Raw genomic sequence first — 22,586 nt, forward strand, 5'->3', positions numbered from 1 at the left:
TGGTAAGTCATTGTTGAAGTAGTTGTCGTACCAATCAGTTATTCTAGTCCAGTTCTGATCATCAAAATTAGGGTTGATGGACCGGCAATAATATATTACACGAGAAATTAAAAAAAAAGCGACTACAAAGGATAGTGTGTCAAAATTAGACCCAAATGAACAGTTTGAAGTTGCAACAGTTGAGGAATGAGTTTTTAAATATCAATCCACACTGTCTCCTAAATCTTCAGGTTTCGTGATCACTAACTAACTGTGTAGTGATTTTTCATAATTTTGTGCGTGTTCTTTCGATAAAAATTTGTTCAGGAGATTTCGAACAAAGTTCCCCAAAAGATTACACGTTCTACAAAGCACAACCAAGTTATATCGAAGACCAGCGCAGATTACTACCATAACCAATAATTGAACCGTCAAACTGACAATAGCTGGTAGTACGATGTTAAAAAACATACATTTTTATTCGATGTTTCTGAAAAATAGTGATTTAGTGGTGATTGAAGAGCTGGATTTTGTTGATTGTCCAAAGGTTGTCCTTTCAGTTTTTTGTTTCCTATTTTTTATGTTTCTCTTTTTCGTTTTTCTGGTTAGACCATTAATATTTTTCAGTTGCTTGTAAACATGTTACCAATTTTTATGCATTTTGTGGATGAAGTAGGATGGGATTTTAGGATGTGTTGATGAAACCCACACATAACCATTACACAACCATTCCATCATAAACAGCTTACACCTCAAAAACAATAACTAATAGATTCATTAACACTTTAATTAAAAACTCAAAAACAAAAAAAGAGGGTGCAAATTTGTTTTTTGATTACCCAGAAAACTTTAACATACAGTGTGTCCCAAATTGGTTCTACATGTCTTGGGATCTCTGTAACCGTACGAGCTACAGAATCGGTTAAATGGGGAAAGTTTTAGAGAATTTTATGTGAAACTTATTTCCGGTTTCCAAATTAAATTATCTTCTCCGTTTTTCGGAAACTTGGGAAAACGTCAGAGCTCTCTGTAGCTCTTACGGTTACAGAGATCGCGCTTAAAAGATGGTTTTATTTGCGGACGACACCATGATTTATATAATAGGGAAAAATCTCCGCAAAATGTCAATTATTATAAACAATGAACTTAATGAACTGTTTAACTGACTCTGTAATAATAAACTAAGCTTAAATACGAATAAGTCAAAATTCGGTGTATTTAGCAAAAAATCGAAAATAAACCAGGAAGACATTCACAATATAAAAATAACTGTAAACAGAGAAAATATTCTTTATGAAAAATATATTAAATATCTGGGTGTAATTTTGGATGCCAACTTAAATTTCCATTCTCATGTCTATTATATAATGAGAAAATTCTCAAAAAAAGTTGGATTCTTAACAAGAATTGGAAAAAATTTGTCAATGAGTACAAAATTAATGTTGTATAATGCCATTGCGGTTCCACATTTGCAATTCTGCTCAACATTGCTGTTCAATTTACCCCAATACAAAATATATCAATTGGAAATAATCCAAAATAGAGCAATGAGACTGATTTTAAAATGTAATCATTATACTCCTGTGAAGTCTATGTTGAGTGTCCTAAATATGCTGTCTGTCAACCAAAGAATTATGTTTAGTGTTTATTTGCTTATTTTTAAATTAAAAAAACGTTTTTTACCTGACTATATCTGCGATAAGTTAACAGTTTTTGAAGATGTACACAATTATGGTACAAGAAATCGTACAGATTTTATACTGACAAATAAATGTAACACGAATCAGTTGCTCAACTCTGTGCTGTATAAGAGCTTAATAGAATTTAATGAACTACCTGTTATTATTAAAACCGGTGATAATTTGACACAGTTCAGGAGGCTTTTAAAAAAATTTATTATAGACAGGTTGTAGGATTTGTTCATTTTATCTAGTTAAGGTGTGATTGTGTGTTTTATTTTATTTTTACATAGCTTGTTTAGTTTTAGACATTAGTGTTCTCATTTAGATAAGATTCAAAACTTTTGGTTTATTCGTATAGTTAAGTGACCTTTTATGACATGTATCTTTTGTAGCATTGATGCTAAATAAATACTTACTTACTTACATGTAGGACCAATTTGGGACACACTGTAGAGAAGAAACTAAAATTGTAGCAGGACACCTACACTACAAATTTACCAAATTCTAGAATTTAAAAATAAAACTCGGTGAACTAAACTACACTTGACGAATTGTTAAATTCGTGTTATTCAAATAATGCCCACAGTGATGTGGGTATTGTTGAAAGCTGTGTGACTGGGTACTAGTCGAGTGAGGCACGTGCATAATAATCCCTTGTCTCAAAGGAGCCCTAATTTGCATGCGTGTTAATTACTCGGAAGTGTAGGTATGGTACTCGGGCTCCTAAAAAAGGAGTAGGGCCGTGTCAACTCTACTAAACACAATTGCGGCCCATAAGTCTAACCTCTATGAATAGGCAATTTCTTTTTCAATGCCACCAGGCACTCCGGATTCGACTTGTGTGTGTGTGTATGTGTTTTAAATAAAATCTCGCTGCCTACGTGCCAGAATGGGGCCCCAGTGACGTCTAGTGGTCCTAAATCAAACCTGCTCGTAAACTTGGCAATAGAGCACGCTGCTTATAATGCCATTGTGCGGGCACGCCAGTACATAAACGAGTTTAATTCCTCATAATTTTAACGGATATAATGGCAAAATTAACATGTTTACTTTTTCCACTGCCAACCCAAGAACTTTTGACAATAAAAAGAAGGAAAACCTGTCTAAAGGTGTGTTTCAGATCTTTTTGTTGAATCTAACCGCTCGAATTTGAAAATGCAGGATACAAGTTAACTGACTGGTCATTTGTGTCATCACAGCACAGGTAGTTTCAATTTTTCTAAGGAAATACATACACCATGTCCAAAAAAGTTGCTGGTTAGCTGGCAAGAGATGTTTTTGTGGTTTTCTGTTAGTTTAATGTGTGTTATTTAAAACAAATTGTATACTGTTCATCACGGTATTTACATAATAATATTGAGAGTTTAAGTACAACCATCTCAATTTTTCAATTATAGGGCATATTAACCCTTTTGCTTGTATCCCTCTTAACTTAATTTTATAATATGTCTGTATAAAAATCCCATGCTAGTATGGAATTTTCAAAATTATACATAAAAATCCCATGATAAGAAGAGATTACTGCAATAATCAATGCTCTAGAGTCTAAACAAAATTAAACCATAACTTTATAAGTAACATGTAACAGTGTGCCAAAACGGATGTGACGTCATTTAACAGTTGGTATCACCGCCCTCTGTACAAGAAAGCCTAGAATGTCACTTTTAATGGCGGCGCTAGCGGTTTTCGTTTTGTACACAAACCTATGCAGATGCAGTAGAAAATATGTTTTTTTTTTATGTTTTCGTGTAGTTGATTAGAAGTTGCGAGTGAAAAATCAAAGAACGCTTCATTCCTGATCCAGATATGTATAGATATGGCTTTTTATACCCAATAAAGTCCAGCCAATGCAAGTTTGGTTAGGTTAGCTTTGTCCTGGAAAGTACAACAAACTACTGTGAAAACTGCTCAATCAAAGAAAATTTTGAAATCCTTGAAGCTAGGTAAGCAAAACTGGTAAATGGGTTTTATATTATTACAAGACCTTTCTTTTAAAATGTAAATGTGCCAATGGAACTTCTAAAAGCTGTCCTGTTTCTTCAGAGTAAACCTTTGTTGCTCTCAAAATGCAGGCGGCCTCAAAATGTAACTCACATACCTATGTATGTAAGAGGCAATAAGTTTACTGAATGAGAAAGCATATTGTACTTACCACTGAGTTGTGTTGGAGTAAAATCATTCCAGTTCAAAGCTTTCAACCACTGTTCGGTTCGAGCAGGGTCTTTTGGAAAGTAAAAGACTGACACTTTTGGGCCTTTCACCAAACTGCTTTTACAATTTGGCAAACAACAAGTGGACCGCATATTGTAGAGGCAATAGAATTTAAGTTAAATAACCAACAACAAATTATAGTACAATGAAGGAACAATAACAATAGTGATAACACAATAAAATGAACACAAACTACACTTTCACTAGAACAATAAACATATAAACAACATTATATAAAAGCCCACAAAAATTACTTTGGCAAGTAATCCCAAGTCTTGACTTTAAACCTTAAAAATTAATTTAATCATGGAAAAACTCAATTTCCACAATACAAACAAATGCAAACTGTCAACCACTATTTCGGCCATATTGGAATTTTTGGCAATGACCTTCTTGACTTTCTCGTATAGAGGGCGGTGGCTATATTCGTTTTGGCACACACTGAAACATCTCACTTACAGATTAGGTCCATCTTTGTCTAGAGTCTAGAGCATTGATTTGCAATTGCAATTCATAATTGGACATCAATTTGACAGTCATACATTTCACAAATCACGATAACTTAATAACTTAATAACTCATTTTTATTAGTAATTTGCCTTGGCATCTATCTACACCACTGCCGACAAAACTTTCATCCACAAACTGGCTCAAAACCTCAACAAGGAGCCGTTTTTTCCGGCCGGGGTATTGTTTTGAGCTCGATACCCGTTTGAAATATTTGATGGTGCACTTTTTGACAATGCGGTATGCAGAGCCTCGCATACGTGCTTGTTTTGATTAATATCGTTGGGAATTCATCTGCTTCTACTTATCATAATTAATTAGCTGATTTTAAGAGGTTTAAAGACCCGAAGACGGTGCAAGCCTCATTGTTATACTCGTTTTTTTTTCGCATAAGCCGCGGCCAGATTGCTACTTCTTCGGCTTCAGGATTTTCGTATTTCTTAATTTTGTTCTGTATTCGGCTCACATTGTTATGCTTCGTTCGGGTAGGACGTTGTTGCTGCCACGATTGTAATTAATTTTGGTGAGATGAGTTTTTCTTTACTCTTTAGTGTCTATTTTTGACTATTTTGTTTAGTTTTGTTACCACCCAATTTTGGATTAACTGTAAGTCAACAAGATAGTGATGCTTAAAAGCTTGTTAACATTGACGACATTGCATTTTGCTCTTAAATAATAAAGCTCTTAAATAAAAATGCCAATAACAATGTAAAAATTTTTACCAGACTCTCATAATTTACGACGTTCAGGAACTTGTCCAAAATGTTGAAAAGTACAAATTTCTCAGTTCTTCCCTCTCAGTATCCTAAACCATACTTGTTATAGGTCATTTTAAAGGAAAAAAAATCTTCCTGATGAGGTAAAAATCAAATATGACTCGTATTTAAAAAAGTAGAAGTTTAGTTCAGAAGGGATAATCGTAATCTACATAAAAAAGTGCCTTATTAATGCAAAAACTATTTTCACCAAACTCTCATAATAACAAATAGGGACTTGTTCAAAATGTCAAAAATTGACAATTACAAGAAAACAGGTTCTGGCAGTTTCCATATAAGCAAATGAAATCACCCTGTACACAGAACTAATAGACTATGTAGCAGAAAAAACTTAATTTTCTTTCTTAATTATTAAAAGCATTGATATCTAGGAGACATCAACATTCAAGTAAGCCAGCAACACCGATGAAATAAACTGTATTATTTTCAAAGCAACACAAAATGTTGTGTAATGAATTTATAAATAACAAATATGATTAAATATATTTATGCAAACAAAATCTTTCCATAAGATAAATTTATTGCTATTTGTAATTCGCAAGTAGCGTGCGCTAAAGCAACACTTTCCATACTAGTTGGTTAATAGTTAAATCACTGTGATTACATCTACACAACTAATAATTTAAATTAAAATTACCACTCTATTATACTAAATTAGTTAATTCACAAGAACAACTAATTGGCACAGTATTACTGGCTTTTTTAATTACCCGTTTTTGCTTTACATACCTTTAACAAAAAGAGGTAATTAGTACCATCAAGAATTTACCTCTTGCAAATAATGAGATTCGTACTAATTCATTTTGCAATTAAGTTCAATTATTGAATTTTTAGTTTTGACTTTTGTCACCCTTCCAGTTTATAACGAATTAAATATTCAGTTACGTGTTATTTCCTATACTAATGGGTTTCTAACTCTATAAATTGAGTGCAGATATATCTGTAACGATTTATTAGACGTATTTAGGTGTGGTGTATGATTGAGCAGTGGTTTTATTTATTATTCCCTTTCCCTTCTTTGAAGTCGATTAAGTAATCAAGTCTTTTTTAGGTTTCACTATGAAATTTATGCTGAACAATATGAGGGCGTGATTTTTGATAAGAATATAGAAAGGAAGTGGTTGCAATACGTCATTGTAAAGGTTTCAACAGTTGATTTATCGACGTGGATTAGTAGTTATAAGTACTCCTGTAGCTAAACAGTCATTGCTTAAAATATAAAAATTGTGATAAAGCAAAGTTTCATACACGAAATCATTAAATTACTGCGAGTTGAAAATTAATTTTTGAATGGGTGGAAAAAATTGGACACCGAAAATTAAACGAATATGAAAGGTAAAGTTACGGCAGAGACCGAAGCAAGAAGTTGATAACCTTTTAAAAATAACGGTGCATCTCGAAATGACGATTGGAATCCGGCTAAACAAAACAATCCGCTTTTATAAATGGTTTAATTAGGGCAATTAAGGAATCATGAAAGTTTCGGGAATCGAAAAGGTCCAGTGACGGAAAACAATCAGTTCGTGCTTTGGAGCTCGGATTGAAATTTTATAACTAGACGAATCTAAATTGGACAATTTTTTTCACGCAACGCAATGCACAGTGGCGTAACCGCGTTGATTTACTTCGTCCAGCAAATACCAGACATACTGAAAAGGAAAGCTTAATAAATTGCGGAAGCAAACGGCAAATCCGAGTTGCAATTCATCTCGAAATAGTGTTAAAAATTAAGTTATGTAAGCGTACGTTCCTCAAGTTACACCACTGAGACGTATCAGTTTCATCTGTAGATTGGTCGGAGAGCTAGATCGAGATAAGCTACACGGTCTATGTTCAATGACTCGACTAGACTAAAATGTTAGGAATAAAGAATAATAGCAAGAATATTAAGCGGCGCAAATTTGATGTTTATTGTTGTGATTGTAATGGGAGGGGAGAGGGGGTCAAGTTCCGCAAATAGGTTATGTAATTCACGGGAAAATGGCCGTCGGTGTTCGTGACTTGTATTAGGATGATTGGTAAATATTATTCCAATCGGATCAAGTTTCAAATGCCTGTACAAATGTTTTTGTAAACGTTTTGGATATATAATTTTATTACTTTCAGTTCATAACAATTGTTGTAATAATACTTTTTTAAATATGATGTACTTAGCAGTTAAAAAGGCTCTATTATAGGTAAATTAACTGACCATTTAACTATAACTTAATGAATAAAGTGAATGAAAAAAAAGCTTTTTCTGTATATTTTTTAGATGTTTGTTGCTCAAAAGTTTAATTCATTTCTTTCATAATACAATTATCAATTTTTCAAAGACGTACTTGTAATGTGAACAAACTACTTCATCTGGTAAAGTGGACTTACCCATTACTCCCTACACGTTAATCTAAAAACTTTGCCTAACATTATTTAAAACCAAAAAAACTTCCTGTTTATTTTTGTAGGTTCATTAGATAAACTCTAATTGCTGAACATTTAAGTATTGTGCATTTAATACTGTTAATGTAATTTAGACTATTTTCAACCACTAAAAGCTAAAAGGTTCACTGCATTCATACAGACTATAAATTAGTATTAGAATACATTTTGTTTTTTAATTTAATTTTGCATTTTGTCGACGTTGCTATCTTACTTGACTGTTGGTATCTCAGAAACATCAACTTCTGTTACTGTTTGAGACACTAATGGTAATTCGTGGTTTGTGATTGGTCAAAAGCTGCTTTTTTTGACCAATCCCAAACTACCCAATGTGCTGATTTACGCAAATGCTGCACATGTGAACTTAGCATAGGACTTTTAGACTAAATCGACAGAAAACAATAAATAAGCACTCACTTGGACTTAAAATAAAATAATGTTTTGTTTTATTTTTTGCATCTATGGAATTTTGCCTCTTGTGGGCTATATGTATGACAATTTTCATTTCAATTCAGCCATGTTGCAAATTATTAATTAAAATGTTACATTCTAAGAACAAGTTGCTTTAAATCCTCTTGCATAATTGAAGTATACACTGACTTTGTTTAACAACTAATCTAAGTGCATTAACAAACCTTGGTTTGGTTAGTTTCTTATATCCTTATTTGGAGTTGCAAATTTCCAAAGTTGACAACCAATAAACTTGGAACTTGATTTAGTTAGATGAAAGTAAAATGCAAGGTAATATGAGAGAGCCTCTTTCAAAACCATGTCTATCATCATGTAGTTAGCCCCATTTTTATTCTTTACATTTGTAACCTGTAACGTGTAGCCTCCATATGATAATGTATATTTTATTATCATTTCTTAAATGCATATAAAAATTGTTTACTTTTTAAGGTAACAACTTTTAGTTCCGCTTTTGATGTCTGATTTGTCTCTTCAAGACGTGTGACTTTCAATATTTTTCAGGCTGGCCAAAGTCACTTTGAAAGCTATTTCTCCTCGTTTTTCATTGTGTTGTATGACAGTTTAGAAATTTTCATACTTGTGGAAAACTTTTAGTCACGCTATAGTCTATAGTCTAATTACTATAAATTGGTAACACGTCATCAAGGCAAAAGTTTATAAAAAACTTAAATTCAAGAATATGATTTGAAATGTGTGTGATATCACAGATCAAAAACCTTTTCAGTTGAACTGCGTCTTCTCTCAAAGTGACCTTTCTGACTTAAACCTATGTTTGTTCACATTTTACAATGTATTTGCAAAGATGTGGGTGGTTTTTACTGTACGTCACCATCAGTCGGAGATGCGACGCCATTTTGTCTGTCATTTCTTGAAACTATGTGAAATTTCCTTTACAATGAGGTGCAAGTCAATATTTTGACAATAAATTCAAAATGGATGCCTAGAACGCCATTTTGTCTCTCATTTCTTGAAACTACGTGAAATTTCCTTCAGGATGAGGTGCAAGTCAATATTTTGAAAGAAAACTCAAAATGGCGGCCTGGAACTGTCAAAAACTACAACTTTTTAATTTGTCAATTTACAGTTGACGTCTCGGTGTCATTTTAAGTTCAAATTTCCCGGAAAAGACGCTGGTGCAGTCGGTTTTTTGATATCTCAAAAACTAACAGAGTTAGACCTAAAATTTTACATTTTAACTATTTCTTTGCCAGGAACTCGGCCGGATTAAAAGATACATGAAATCTGACTAAAAAAATATTTACAATATAATATGTGATATTATGGTAAAGGAAAATTGACGCCCTCTAGCGTCCAAATGGAGTTATCAATCAACTCATGTGGGGATATTTTTAGAAAGCTTGAAATCTGCTCTATCTTTTGTTTTCTATGACATTTTGACGTAACTTGTCAAATAAGGGAGTAATTAGGGTCAATGCAAAAAATGTGTCAAAAAATATGCTATTTTTACAAAAAGTGCAATTTTGGCACTAATATTCGATTTTCTATACAGAAATCTCGCTTCTCGTAAGAGCTATTGCAATGGTTAAATGGAGAATGTTTTAGAGCATTTAATGGGCAATCTAACACCGTTTTTACAATATTAAATTTGTTCTTAATTTTTGAGTTATTTTTGAAGAACCGAAAACGAATATTTTTAGAAACTGTATTTTGAAAAATTTTCAAATAACGAACCTTATTAGAGCCACTTTTTAAGGATTGTCTTCCTATGTATTTCGTTTTCAATCCCGACGTTTCGGTACTGAGATACCATCATCAACTTATTTTTTCCATATGGTCGCCATTTGGTTTTCTTAACTAGTTAAAAAAAGTACGTTTTTTGCTTTAAATTGGTACATATTTGGTGTATAGGGTGCTGCATTTTCGATGGTTTTACAGGGAACAGAAAAATGTCCAAAAACTCTGAAAATTTAAATGGAAAGGTATAGTAAAAATTTTATAAAAGTAATCCCCTATTCTCTACGAAGAATTTTCCTATTTAACTTTTTTCCTATCTCTTCAAATAAAGTGGTGGGAGTAGTCCAAAATTTGCTTTGAAAGAAATAAAATATCTCGAAAACGGCTAATCGTAGAGACTTTGTTTTTGCGGCATTTTAAAGAGCATTTTCTGTCCTGTAGAGTGTCCCAAAACAATGTTCCATTTAGTTTTCGGTCTTTTCGATAGAGAACCTTTTTACAAAAATTGCACTTTCATCTTAGATATCTCGAAAAAATCAAATGCAATTCAATTATATAAAGCTTCTATTACTTATTCCATAAGCAATCAGATTATCGTCAGTTTTGTGTTTTTGATACAAAAAAAAACAATGACCCAGTTAGAAGGTGAAACAACACCTGGAACAATACAGGGAGAGGGTAAATAATTATAATATAAATTTTTATTTAAAGTGATATTGACTTAAATTCTTTCAGAAGGGTCAAAGTCTACATCAGTACATGTAAACAATGAGGAAAATGATTGGAATCTTGTGAGGGAAGTGGAACCATTGGAGGCTGACCCTGAAAATGGCTATTCTGTCAGAAGTAAGAAATATCGATAAATACACGTTTTCTAGGTTTGAAGTTAAAATTTAATTTGTCTCTGTGGTAGAAATTTTGGATACAATTCTAAAAGGATAGGCCGAAATCAAATATGAACTAAAGCAAATAAGAAAAAAATTAGATGCTCTTGAAAATACAAGCCTTATTGCAACTATGGAAGACAATGTGGAAACAGAAACAGTAATAAACAATTTACCCTGCAGCAATGTAAAATGATAAAAAGTAGTAAAAAAGAAAGAAATACTTTGGTGTGTACATATTTTTTTGTTTTTTAAGATTTATTCTTTCTTCTTTACAAATATTTTGTCAACTACAAATGCTCATACCACACTACTTTAAATAACTATTACCGCATCGGTTGCGGAAATCTCTCTACTTTCTCCCACACTCAAATGAGTGCAGGAAAGTGCACTTTACCACACCCGAGCAGGAACAATTTTGAAAACGTTGCTATTTACTTCAAACTGAGACACTTTGAGACGTATAAGGATCGTGTGGGATAATCGATCATCAAAGTAGCGTGGTAGTAAGAAAATCATCATTCTTGAACAACGTGTGACTAGCGGTACTGGTTAGAATAATCAAAAAAAGCAACATTTTCAAATAAAGATGGCCGATGTTATGTATAAAAAAATCGCGGGAGTGTGGTTGATGGTTGGATGCCGGCACGCAAAAATGTTCCAGTTCGGCTGAACAGATGCATAAAGCCCCCCGAAAACGTATGTGAACGGGCCCAAAACAATGCCTTTATGTTTGTTAATTAATCTCCGAAATCGTCGCAACCGCATGCCGGTCCGAAAACAAGACGAGATCACGCCAAACATTTTGTCTGCGCTCTCGCGTTTAAAAAATTCCCCGTGGTGACGCAAAAAATCGACACCGAGGTCCATAGACCACGTGACGTTCGGGAAATTTGCCAGGAGTTCAACTTTGTAACCCAGACAGGCATCTCGATGTCGGCAGGCGACTTTTTGCTGACTTTAAAACGGCCGAACCACCGGCATACTAATGGCCCGTTGGAGAAAGGAAACCTATACGGGGTGCTCGGGAAGTTTTTGAATATAAATGGCGTGGGTAACGGTGAACCGGGACGGTTTCGGTGGTGCTTAATTATGTATTTTTAGGCCTCGCCAACAGCTTTTTGCGCCTCTCTCGTCCCCTTAACTAATTCAATAGTTAACAATATTCTAGCCAAACAGAGTCATTAAGTAATGGCAAACTGCCATTAGTTTCTGGGCCATAAATTGTCCCAAGCGATACTGTAACCGCTCGATAGACATACCTTTAAGAACAGGACCGGAATTCTTCACGTATCTTAAGTAGAAGCCACCTTTAGTTTCAATTACTAATATCCTGGCAATCAACCCACTAAAAAACATTCCAAACCCGGAAGTATTAATTTTCAAGCATTTCACTTCATTGATAAACCCAACTCCGAAAAAGCAGATACAGTCCTTTCCTGTTCAAACGCTTTGGCGTTGAGATATGCATAGGAAACAATTAATTTTAATACTTTCTTTGCCAGTAGGTGTAGGTATGATTTATATCTGCCACATGCATTTTATTTCTGATTGAGTAGAGATTTTATGGAATAATTGTCATCTACACAGACATAGGTTCCATTAAAGGGACATAAATTACGAACGCGGGACAATCCTATTTATTTTTCTGCTATTGTCATGGACGTCTGTTCCGTGAAACCGCAAGTCTTTGTGATTAAAATAAATAGTCCTCGATTTGCTGGGGTGGAGCACAAACGTAAACCAGATGGGAAATAACAAGATAAGAAGAAATCTTATAAATATATTTTTTATTTTTTTAATTGTAATACTTTATTTTAGATTATTATATTATACCACAACTTAAAGTAAGCCTAAACCAACAAATGTACACAAGGGCAGAAAGTATTCGTAATGAAATAAAGGTTGTTTATATATATATTTTTTAAGTTCTTCTCTATAAATTAGAAGAGTTTGAACTCGGAAGTTATATGAGCCCTCCCAAAGAGTTCCAAGATGGGATTATTATTATGTTTCTCCAATGTTGCCAGGTCTACCGTTTTTGTAGTTCTTTTACCGTTCTCCTGTTTTTTGTATATAATCTACCGTTTGTAATTACGTTATTACCATTATGTTGGTTGTGAAACTTTTTATACTTTTTTTACTTTTTCAGTTTATTGAATAGGAAATTGAATAAGGATTCTAAAAATGCGTTTAAAACAGTCATTTTCTTACTCCAAATTATTCTCTAAAACCACGTGATGTTTGTCACTAATGTCAGAATTGTCAAAATTTTACTAAAATTTACCAGAATTACATTTTAACACAGTTTTCGAAGCAAGACGATTTTCTGAGATTTAACAGTCATTTTGACAATTATCACTTCATGGTCTATCTAAATAGCCTTCTGAAATCACGTGACAACTGTCACTAACGTCAAAACTGTCAAACCATGCTCAAAAGTTGCAAAAATCAGGGTTTAAAAACGTTTTCTTCCAGTATTTGATATAAAACGTGTTTCTTAGGATTATAACAGTTATTTTGACAATTATCCCGTGACCGTCTAGCTAAATAGTGTTCTAAAATCACGTGGTAACTGTCACTAACGTCAAAACTGTCGAACCATGCTCTAAAGTTGCAAAAATCAGGATTTAAAAACGTTTTTTGCAGTATTTGATATAAAACGTGTTTCTGAGAATTATGACAGTTATTTTGACAATTATCACGTGACCGTCTAGCTAAATATTGTTCTACAATCACGTGACAACTGTCACTAACGTCAAAACTGTCAAACCATGCTCTAAAGTTGCAAAAATCAGGATTTAAAAACGTTTTTTGCAGTATTTGATATAAAACGTGTTTCTGAGAATTATGACAGTTATTTTGATAATTACCACATGACCGTCTAGCTAAATAGTGTTCTACAATCACGTGACAACTGTCACTAACGTCAAAACTGTCAAACCATGCTCTAAAACTGCAATCATAAATAGTGTTTTTGAGATTTATGATTTTTGACAATGGTCACGTGACTGCCTAGCTAAATCATCCTTTAAAACCACGTGATATCTGTCACTAATGTAAAAACTTAAAAAACAATTATTAATGAAAAATCTGTATTTCTGAAGTAAGGTTTTTATAGCAAGAATCAATTATTACCGTTTTTTGACTGATTATTCTACCGCCATTAAATATTTTGATTTGGCAACACTGTGTTCCTCATATTCATAAATAATTTATCCTCACTGGTTACTAGAGATGATACCACTATTCTTTCGAGTGGAACAACGAAAAATTATTATTTACAAAGAATTATTAAAGATGCCTATAGTCTTGTGGGTAAGTGGTGAATTTAACTTAAGGTCAGTAAGATGAATATAATTGATATATTGAATCACCCTGTAACAATCAAAATAACCTACTAATCGTTCTTTCTCGTTTGTCGTTTTAGACTGGATCGTATGACTATGACATCTAATCTTAAATAATAATTACAACTTTCTACTTTAAGTAATGTTTGAGTTGATGTCCATGGGAGTTCAACAGTCAATTAGGCTGGTAACCTTTTTATGAGTCCCTATTCTCAAAGACAATTAAACCACTTAATTTGATCTTACAACATACTTTAAATTACTAAGTTTTAAAATGATCTTTCTTGGATTTAGCTTGAGTAATTATTGCATTGAAAAATAGTTCGGAAGTAATGCAGATTCAAGACTGTTTTAAAAAGTAGAAATATTGTCGAAGAGTTTACACAGTAACAATAATACCAGAGCTCATTACGTATCAAACTTTTTAAAAAACTCCTTGGAATAATGTACAGGAACTATCAATTTTTAATGTTGCCACAATTTTCTGATACAAGTTCTTATAATGCAAAAATGCTAGAAACGAAAAACAAGTGTAATGCAATCAGTTTATCATTAAATTAACAATTAACAAAGTACTTGATAACTAAAAGAAACTTATCATACATTTTCATAACACATTCACTTATCTCTAGCATAAAATCAATGAAATACTAGTTTTAGCATTTTTTACACATTCTACACCTAAAAGTACAGGATATAGTTATGGGCTTCATTGGAGCGTAGATCAAAAATTACATTATTTTCAATTATCTACACTGAAAACTTTAAAACTACTTTTATAACCAAAAGATTAACAACCCACCCAAATTATTCAAGTTTGTCTCCTCGAAACCCCTGTAAATGTTAAATACCATGTCAGGTCAAGATTAAACAAATCGTTGCTCTAATGGCCGCTTTCATTTAAAGGTTGATTAAATGATACAAGTAAATTCACCCAAAACGTGGCATACATTATGTCGGAACGAGAATACGCGGTGATTCTTCAAACGGCTCCCACGTTCCGAAATATTAGATTTCTCGTTGTTACGTGAGCTTCTTGAAAACGTGTTAGACGTGTTCGACGATTTATTTAGTGCCAAACTAGCGCATTTTGCCAATGTCGGTTGTCAGCTAGTTAGTGTTATAAATTATGACCTTTAAATTGACTTAACAGATTTTTTTCACGTTTCATCGCTCTCCAGTCAGAAATAAAAAATGATCTTTTAGTTTTTTTCATGTTTATGATGCGGTTATTATCGTATAGCAGTAATGGTGATTCGCTAGATTTTACTCAATTTCTGACCGTTAATTTTGATCACCCAGTATAGTTTAAATAAAAAAACCAGTAGCGTTTTTCTGAACCCTCATGACAAAACTGTTTTCTAATCTATTTTTTTAATTAAATGATTTTTTCTTTGTTTATTGGGTCTTCTGTCTCACACAAAAAAGGTTTGTTGGGAAAATCGAATTTCGCACTATTTTCAACTACTATTTTCAAGTTGAAAATAACATTCACTGACTTTGGCTCGGTCTTGAAACCTAAAAACGCTGACGTTTCGGTGGAAAATCTACCACCGTCTTCAGAGAATCTAAAAAAGAACACAACGGCAGAACACAGAAAACAACAACTTTATAAATATTAAACCTGATAATGTTCAATTTGGAACTCTGAGAAGGGTTTTGTCAATAAAAATTGACATAAATTTTGACTTTTGTCATTCCAATAGGAAAGGTTATCTATTGTTGTAGTGAAAGGTGGGTTTTATAATGAAAACAAAATTACAAGAAATTTCAGTTTTGTTTGATATGACCAAGTGTTATCTCCTCCTCTAGAATATTTAACAAAGTTTGGTCAATATTAATGGAAGATGTCGCAACACAGGAGTCATGGTTTAACTTAATATATGCACTTTCTTTTATTTTACGTCTTTTTGAAAAAGTTTCTTTATCTATGATACTACATTCATTCCATTTGACTCTATGATCATTATCAAACGCGTGTTGGCATATATTAGATTTGTGAAAGTCTCCAGTTCTTAAATAATTTTGGTGTTCTTTAATACGTTTTTTTAAAGGTTTGGAGGTATCACCAATATAAAATTGATTGCATTCGCAAGGAATTTTATATATCACGTTTCTTGTAGATTCATTTTTATTGTGAGGTTTTGTTTTAGTTAAGTGTGATCTTAATGTGTTTTGAGTTCTAAATATTGTTCTGATGTTATATTTTTTAGCTATTTGTTTGATTTTGTCAGAAATACCTGGAATGTAAAGAATAAAAAGGTTTGTAAAAGGTAAAATTTGATTTTGATTTCCAGATGGTTTTGGATGTTCTAAATTCCTAAAACATTTATTAATAAATGTTTCAGGATAGTCATTTTCTTTTAGAACATTTCTAATAAACAGTTTTTCTTTATTAAATTGGTCATTATTGCAAATAAGTTTGGCTCTATCAAATAAACCCTTTACAATACCTTTTTTTACCATTATTGGATGATTGGATTTGTAGTTTAAATATCTATTTGTGTGGGTTGGTTTTCTGTATACTTTTGTTTCAAATTTGTTTATGTCTTTTTTGATTAGAATGTCTAAGAATGGAAGTTCGTTATTTTGTTCACTTTCTGTTGTAAATTTGATTGTGGGTTCTATTAAGCTTATGTGTGTTAGAAATTGGTTGAGATGATCATTACCGAATGGATATATTGAGAAAACTAATTGAACTAATTAAATGATATTTTCCTTTTATTTAAAATGATGAGTATAAGGGAAAAACATCAGTTTTTGTATTTAATCTGGTTTCTCCTCGTCCAATTTACGCAAATATCTCTCTTCGGAAGCCTTTAAGGGCACAACACTATTTTTGTGTTTTTCTAGGGAGTTAAATTTCCTACAGTTTCTGTCAGTTGAAATTGTTCCCTATTTTGCCAATTAACCGGGTTACGGGAGTTGTAATTCCGCAAACTGACAACAACACACTTTGCCCCTACTAAACTTTCCTAAGCAAAGGGCAGCAGGGCAAAACACCATTTTTGTGTTTTTGTAGAGAATCAAATTCTCTACAATTTTGGTTTGTTGTCATTTCCTACAATTTTGCTAATTAAATAAAGAACGGCGGTTGCACAATATTTAAAAAAAGCATTTTAAAAATTTTGAAAATACTGTCGTAAGATAGGAACATGTAAACCGTTTTGCTCTATCTTCAATCGTTCACCTGCTATAGCCTTCCAAATAGTGAAAAATAGAGAGAAACTGATTAGAGCAACAACGCTCTAGATTAAGCAACAGAATCAAGATATATGTAGATCCGGCAAAGCTGAAATCACGAAAATATTTTAGATGTATTCCTTATGGCCATATTTCAAACATGTATCATTTTTGGTTTCCTAGATACTCTACCTCGCATTCTTAGTTGGCCACCCTGTACATTTAGCCACATATTGACATATTGGATCGTCGTGTAACTGTAAAATAAACCAAGTGTTGGACTGTCAAAGTGGAAACTAGCAGACTTCATTTTAATCCAATCTGCCTGTAACATTCAATGTTTAATTGTTTGACATTTTTACTAACCAAATAAGATTTCAAGAACTAAAAATTGATATATTTAATCACCCTGTAACCATCAAACTACAGTGTTTTGGATTGTCAAATTGACAACTGGCTAATTCAAACTTTCGTTCAGCCAACAAAACATTTTATTATTAAATAACTCGCTGGGCAAATAAGTACAGCAAAATGACATATTGAATCACCCAGTAACTGTCAAAATAACCTAGATTTAAACTGTTAATGTAAATATTATCAAATTAAGACTTTAATTCATAATCATTAAAGAACTCAGTAATTTTTATTGTCAAAAAAATGACAGCAAAACATATGCAGACGATTCAGAAAAAAAATTTGCTTGCTGATAAAAATTACACATATACAGGGCTGTCCCATAAGAATGGAAGCACAACTTGGATGAAAAGTTAACGAAAACAGAAATACAGGTGGTCAAAGTTATTTTTTTAAATTGCACTTTTTTGAATTACTGACTATCCACTTGGAGTTGTTTGCTAATATTAAGTATTCCAAGGATTCTGAGGATGCCAAGTTTGATTATCTACTCAGCTTATAGAGGGCGCCATCTACAATAAATGATTATTTCTGGTAAAACAAAATAACAACTGACATTTGAGTATCTGTTATCCAATTATTTCTGAACAAAAAAGGTATATTTAGTTGGTATCCCTAAGAACCGTTTTTGAGATATTCGCAATTAAAATATTCGGTGCCATAAATGATTACAATTTGTCATCTTCTCGGAGGATGGAACTTTAGCTCATTTCTCATTGCAAGGGAGAAATAATTTGAACAAAAATATTCCGAATCGTTGAATTGGTCGGGGAAACCAAATATCATGATCAGCACAAAGTTCGAATTTTAATCCTCCAGATATGGGTATACTTGAAGTAATTTGTGTATGAAGAAATGATAGATAACCGAGGCAAATTATGAAATCAAACTAAAAATGCTGTTGAGTCAGTTTAGACGGTTATTTCAATCAAAATTTTCTTAAATTGCAAATATCTCGAGAAACGGTGATTTTAGGGATACTAACTAGGTACCTTTTTTGGTTGGGAGATATCGGGAAACAGATATTCGGGTTCCAGTTGTCACTTGGCTATACTAGAAAAAAGTTATGTCCATTTTAAAACAAATTATTATATCTAATTTTTGTTTGTGAATTATTTAAAAAAAATTACTTTGACCTCCTTTATTTTTGTTTCCGTTGACAATTCGTCTAAGGTAAGTCGTGCTATATCGAATTATTTTGATCTCAGAAAGCCGCCATTAAATTATGTACCATTACTTATGGAACACCCTGTAGAGACTGTACCAGTTTTTCGTTGAATATAAAACAAAATGGCGTCAAGGTTCTATGCAAAACACCCCCATTATCAAACCTATCGAACTCGAACATCAATACGCGTGTAGTAATATTCACTCGGCGTTTAAGTACACACACATGACCCACGCAAATAGTTTCTCGAAGGAAAGCATTAACAAACTGGATTTTTTTTAATTTTATTGCTATATTATTGGCATTGACATTCACTTATTATTTAATGCCGATGTAAAACAGGCCTAGGCGCCCCCATGGTAAAAATTGCTGGAATATTTGCAAGTATTATCATAAATTAGCGCTCGGGTGATCGATTAGTTCTACATTAACCGATTTTGATATTGTTCGACAATAATGAGGGCTTTTTCGACAATGTGGGCATTTCCGTTATTGTTGTTTGAAACGGGCGCAGCCAAAGGCCGTAAGTTTCAATTAAACGACCGTTAAAAAATCCAATTGACAAGGTACCGACTTATTTACTGCCGGCTCGGTGATTGCCGTTTGTTATGCGATAAATGTAAAGTTTTATTGACTATAAATTGTTCGATTTGCACACCAAGTTCCAGATAAATTTTGTTTAAAGGTGGTGTGGAAAACTTGACTGAACCAAATGGGAAGTAAAGTTTTGTGAAGGGTGAAGCACACAAAAGAGCACGCCAAAATTAAGGCATCAAAGAAAAAAATAGGAAGGGTGACAGCGTTGCCAATTTCAAGTTATTAAGTTTATACAGGGTGTCCCTGAAAGGTGCGGAAAAAATGCTACCATAAATTCTCGAGGCCAATATAACCCAACTTACCTCAGTCTAAAAGTCGATAATTTTGGAGATACAGGGTGTGAAAAGTTCAATTTCGTTTTTCCAAAAATTTTTTTTTATATAATTGGTGTATTGTCACCATATTTGGCTAAGAGGGGTTTTTTGGTGTAAAAAATATAAATCTGCTCTCATTTCCCTTGTAAAATGTATAGGGCGCCACCTACGACTCCTTGTATACATTTAAAACCAAATAACTTTTTCAGGTAACCCTGTATTCAATTTTTCAATAAAGATTTTTATTAAATTTCGTCCTATTTTTAATCAATTCAACGGTTAGCAACGATTTAAACATTTTTTTATTTACTGATGTTTAAAAAATTTTACCTACGACCTCAGTGTAAATAGCTAATTACACATAGTTTTCCGTTATGTAATGAACTTCTTTACGCACAGCTGTAAAAAAAGCTCACAGTTTTAAGATCGGCAACAAACTATCGCTCTAATGCTGGAAAAAATTGATTTTGTTTACATTTCTTCCTTTATCAGAGTATATTAGATGGAGATCATCTCGTAATGTATTGTTCATACAGTTTTAAGTAACTACCACTTCGTCTAGAATATTATCTGCAATAGCAAACACATCAAGTAATATTACTGAAAGTTTTCCCTTTTTTCTTAAAAACTGTAATGTCACCATAAATAATTATTTAAGTAACATAATTTGTAAATTTTTTTTTTTATTGTTATTTTTTTCTTTAGTGGCATAATACCTATGATTAGTACAAATATGATGTCAATACGTTGAAAATATACTTTTTTGATGAAAAGTTACTCTGAATTATATGAATTGCGAAAACAGGACTTTCCATTTGCTCGTAGATAAAGTATAGTACGTCACACGTGCTCTAAGGCGTTTTATGCACTCGTGGAATTACACACGCCGCTACACGGCTTCGTGCGTAACTTTTTACATATCGTGCGTAAAATGCTTCTTACAGCACTAGTTACGTAATATACTATTATATGAGACGTCAAAATTTAATAAAATATTGTATAAAACACGTGACTTAAAGCGGTTTATTCACTCGTTCGCTACGCTCGTGGGCCTAATAATTGTTCTTTTCTTGAATAAAAAATTGTTTAAGTCACTTGCTGTATAAATAACTATTATTCTCCAACGTCTTTTACCTAACAAACGTATAGGTGATGATAGTATATGATGTATATGATATGATTTGAACAGTCCTTTTTGAGATATCTGGCCTTAATCTTCAGAAGATGAATTAAGGAGACGTATTCAAACTGGATTGTTTTGAAAAATGATGAGAAAATGTTACAAAGTTCAATTTAATTTTTTAAAACGTATTCATCTTTGTAGGCACAAAAATGGAAGTCATTTTGAACATTTGTTGAAAGCTTTTTTTAATTAGATTGTTTAAATTTTTGCTGTTGATAAATCTGCTATCGGGGGTAATATCCCTAGTGCATTTAATTTTTAAACAAATTACTTAGAAACGAGTATTCCAATTTTTCCACAGGAAAAATTAAATGTACGAGGGATATTTGGTAAGATTATTTCCTGAGTTAAATAAACATTTTATTTTAATTAAAACAATAAGAACAATAAATTAATAAGAACAATAACTATCGAGCTAGAAAGGGTAACACTATTCTTTATGTTGCTGTGAGGAGTGTGCAATTTTTTCGAATTTTTTTCCGGAAAAACTGCTGACAGCTAAGTTGACAGTTGTTAAGTGATTTTTCCACTTAAAATTTACATTTGTTATACTAATTCTTGATAGCGATTGGTCAAAATTGATAGGAAGGAAATAATCAGGTATTTTTTTTACTGGAAAATAAAATTATCATAAAATTACTAGTATTTTTTTTACTTTTTAGTGACAAATTTTACTGTTTAGTGTGTTATTTTAATTAAACTTTTACGCATAACTTGTGTTCAATTTATTACAATAATAATTTAGACCTGGTCATCATAAAGTACATTTTTTTAAATCCAAATATTTCATTAAGGCTGCTTAAATCAACTCTTACTATACTTTTTTAAGGTAAAAAACGTAATTCTCTATCTCGGAAAACCCACTGATACCTAATTTCATAAAATGGTTTGGTATAAAACTACGATTAAAAATTGATTTTTAAATTTTAACTTTGCCGCCCTGTAGCTCTGTCATTATCAACTTTTGGATTAAGGCCAAATATAGTTGTAAAGACCTTTCAAAGACACCCTGTATAATATGAATAATTGTACGTCAAAAACTGAGTTAAGCTCAGAACCTGCAAAAATCTGATGACTATATTTGCAGACACTTATGCAAGAACTTCGGTAAGCAACCGAATGGTTAATTTAACGCAAGCTTTAAGAAAACCCTTTTGAAAAATCCCCGTCCAATCAACGAACTGAAATGAGTATAAACTGTATCGTCATACCGAGTGAAAACATACAAAGGGCCTTAAAACGAGAACCGCGGACGTATGGTGCGCGAAGCGCTAAAGATCCCATCAATAACCCATCAACCCATTTAACTCTGTAATTTATTGCATAAACGGTCACAATTACATATAAATATTCGATCCGACGTCGGCTTACACGTGTACCATCACTAATTAAACATAAATATTAAAGTCACTATCGAGGGTGGGGCGCGGCCCATAATCGACTCGCAAGGCCGGAATGCAGTTTTCGACGATTTCAACCAAGAATGTTGACATTTCGAACGCAATTAATGGAAAGGTGGGTTACATTAGAAGAGCGTGGGTTTCTTGTCGACGCTCATTTTTCTATTGTTTCACTTCCGACGCCAACTGATGGGTTCATTAAACCAAATTACAATGAGATATTTTGACGAAAAAAAAAAAAGCGACCAAAAGAAGCGATCACGCCCAAACGAAAAATGTCACGGCGCACGTGTAACAATAGAAATCAAATAATCCTATTAAATGTATTACAATAAATTTGAATAATCTATACGA

At 32.7% G+C, this 22,586-nt stretch overlaps 2 long non-coding RNA genes across 2 annotated transcripts in view; one reads left to right on the forward strand and one right to left on the reverse strand.

Annotated features, from left to right (window-relative positions):
• Positions 1-21,433, reverse strand: part of LOC145726816 (uncharacterized) — a 133,834-nt gene extending 112,401 nt beyond the window's left edge. Inside the window, exon 1 of the long non-coding RNA XR_014177687.1 lies at positions 21,341-21,433. This is a non-coding gene — a long non-coding RNA (uncharacterized LOC145726816). The remainder of the gene's footprint in view (positions 1-21,340) is intronic.
• LOC145726282 (uncharacterized) lies at positions 10,388-10,856 on the forward strand. Its single transcript, XR_014177554.1, has 2 exons — positions 10,388-10,585; positions 10,677-10,856. It is a non-coding gene; the product is annotated as an uncharacterized LOC145726282 (long non-coding RNA).
• Positions 21,434-22,586: the final 1,153 nt, after the last annotated feature.

The sequence above is a fragment of the Ips typographus genome, linkage group LG3, assembly GCF_016097725.1.
Source record: "Ips typographus isolate SLU linkage group LG3, UJ_Ityp_2.0, whole genome shotgun sequence".
NCBI lineage: Eukaryota > Metazoa > Arthropoda > Insecta > Coleoptera > Curculionidae > Ips > Ips typographus.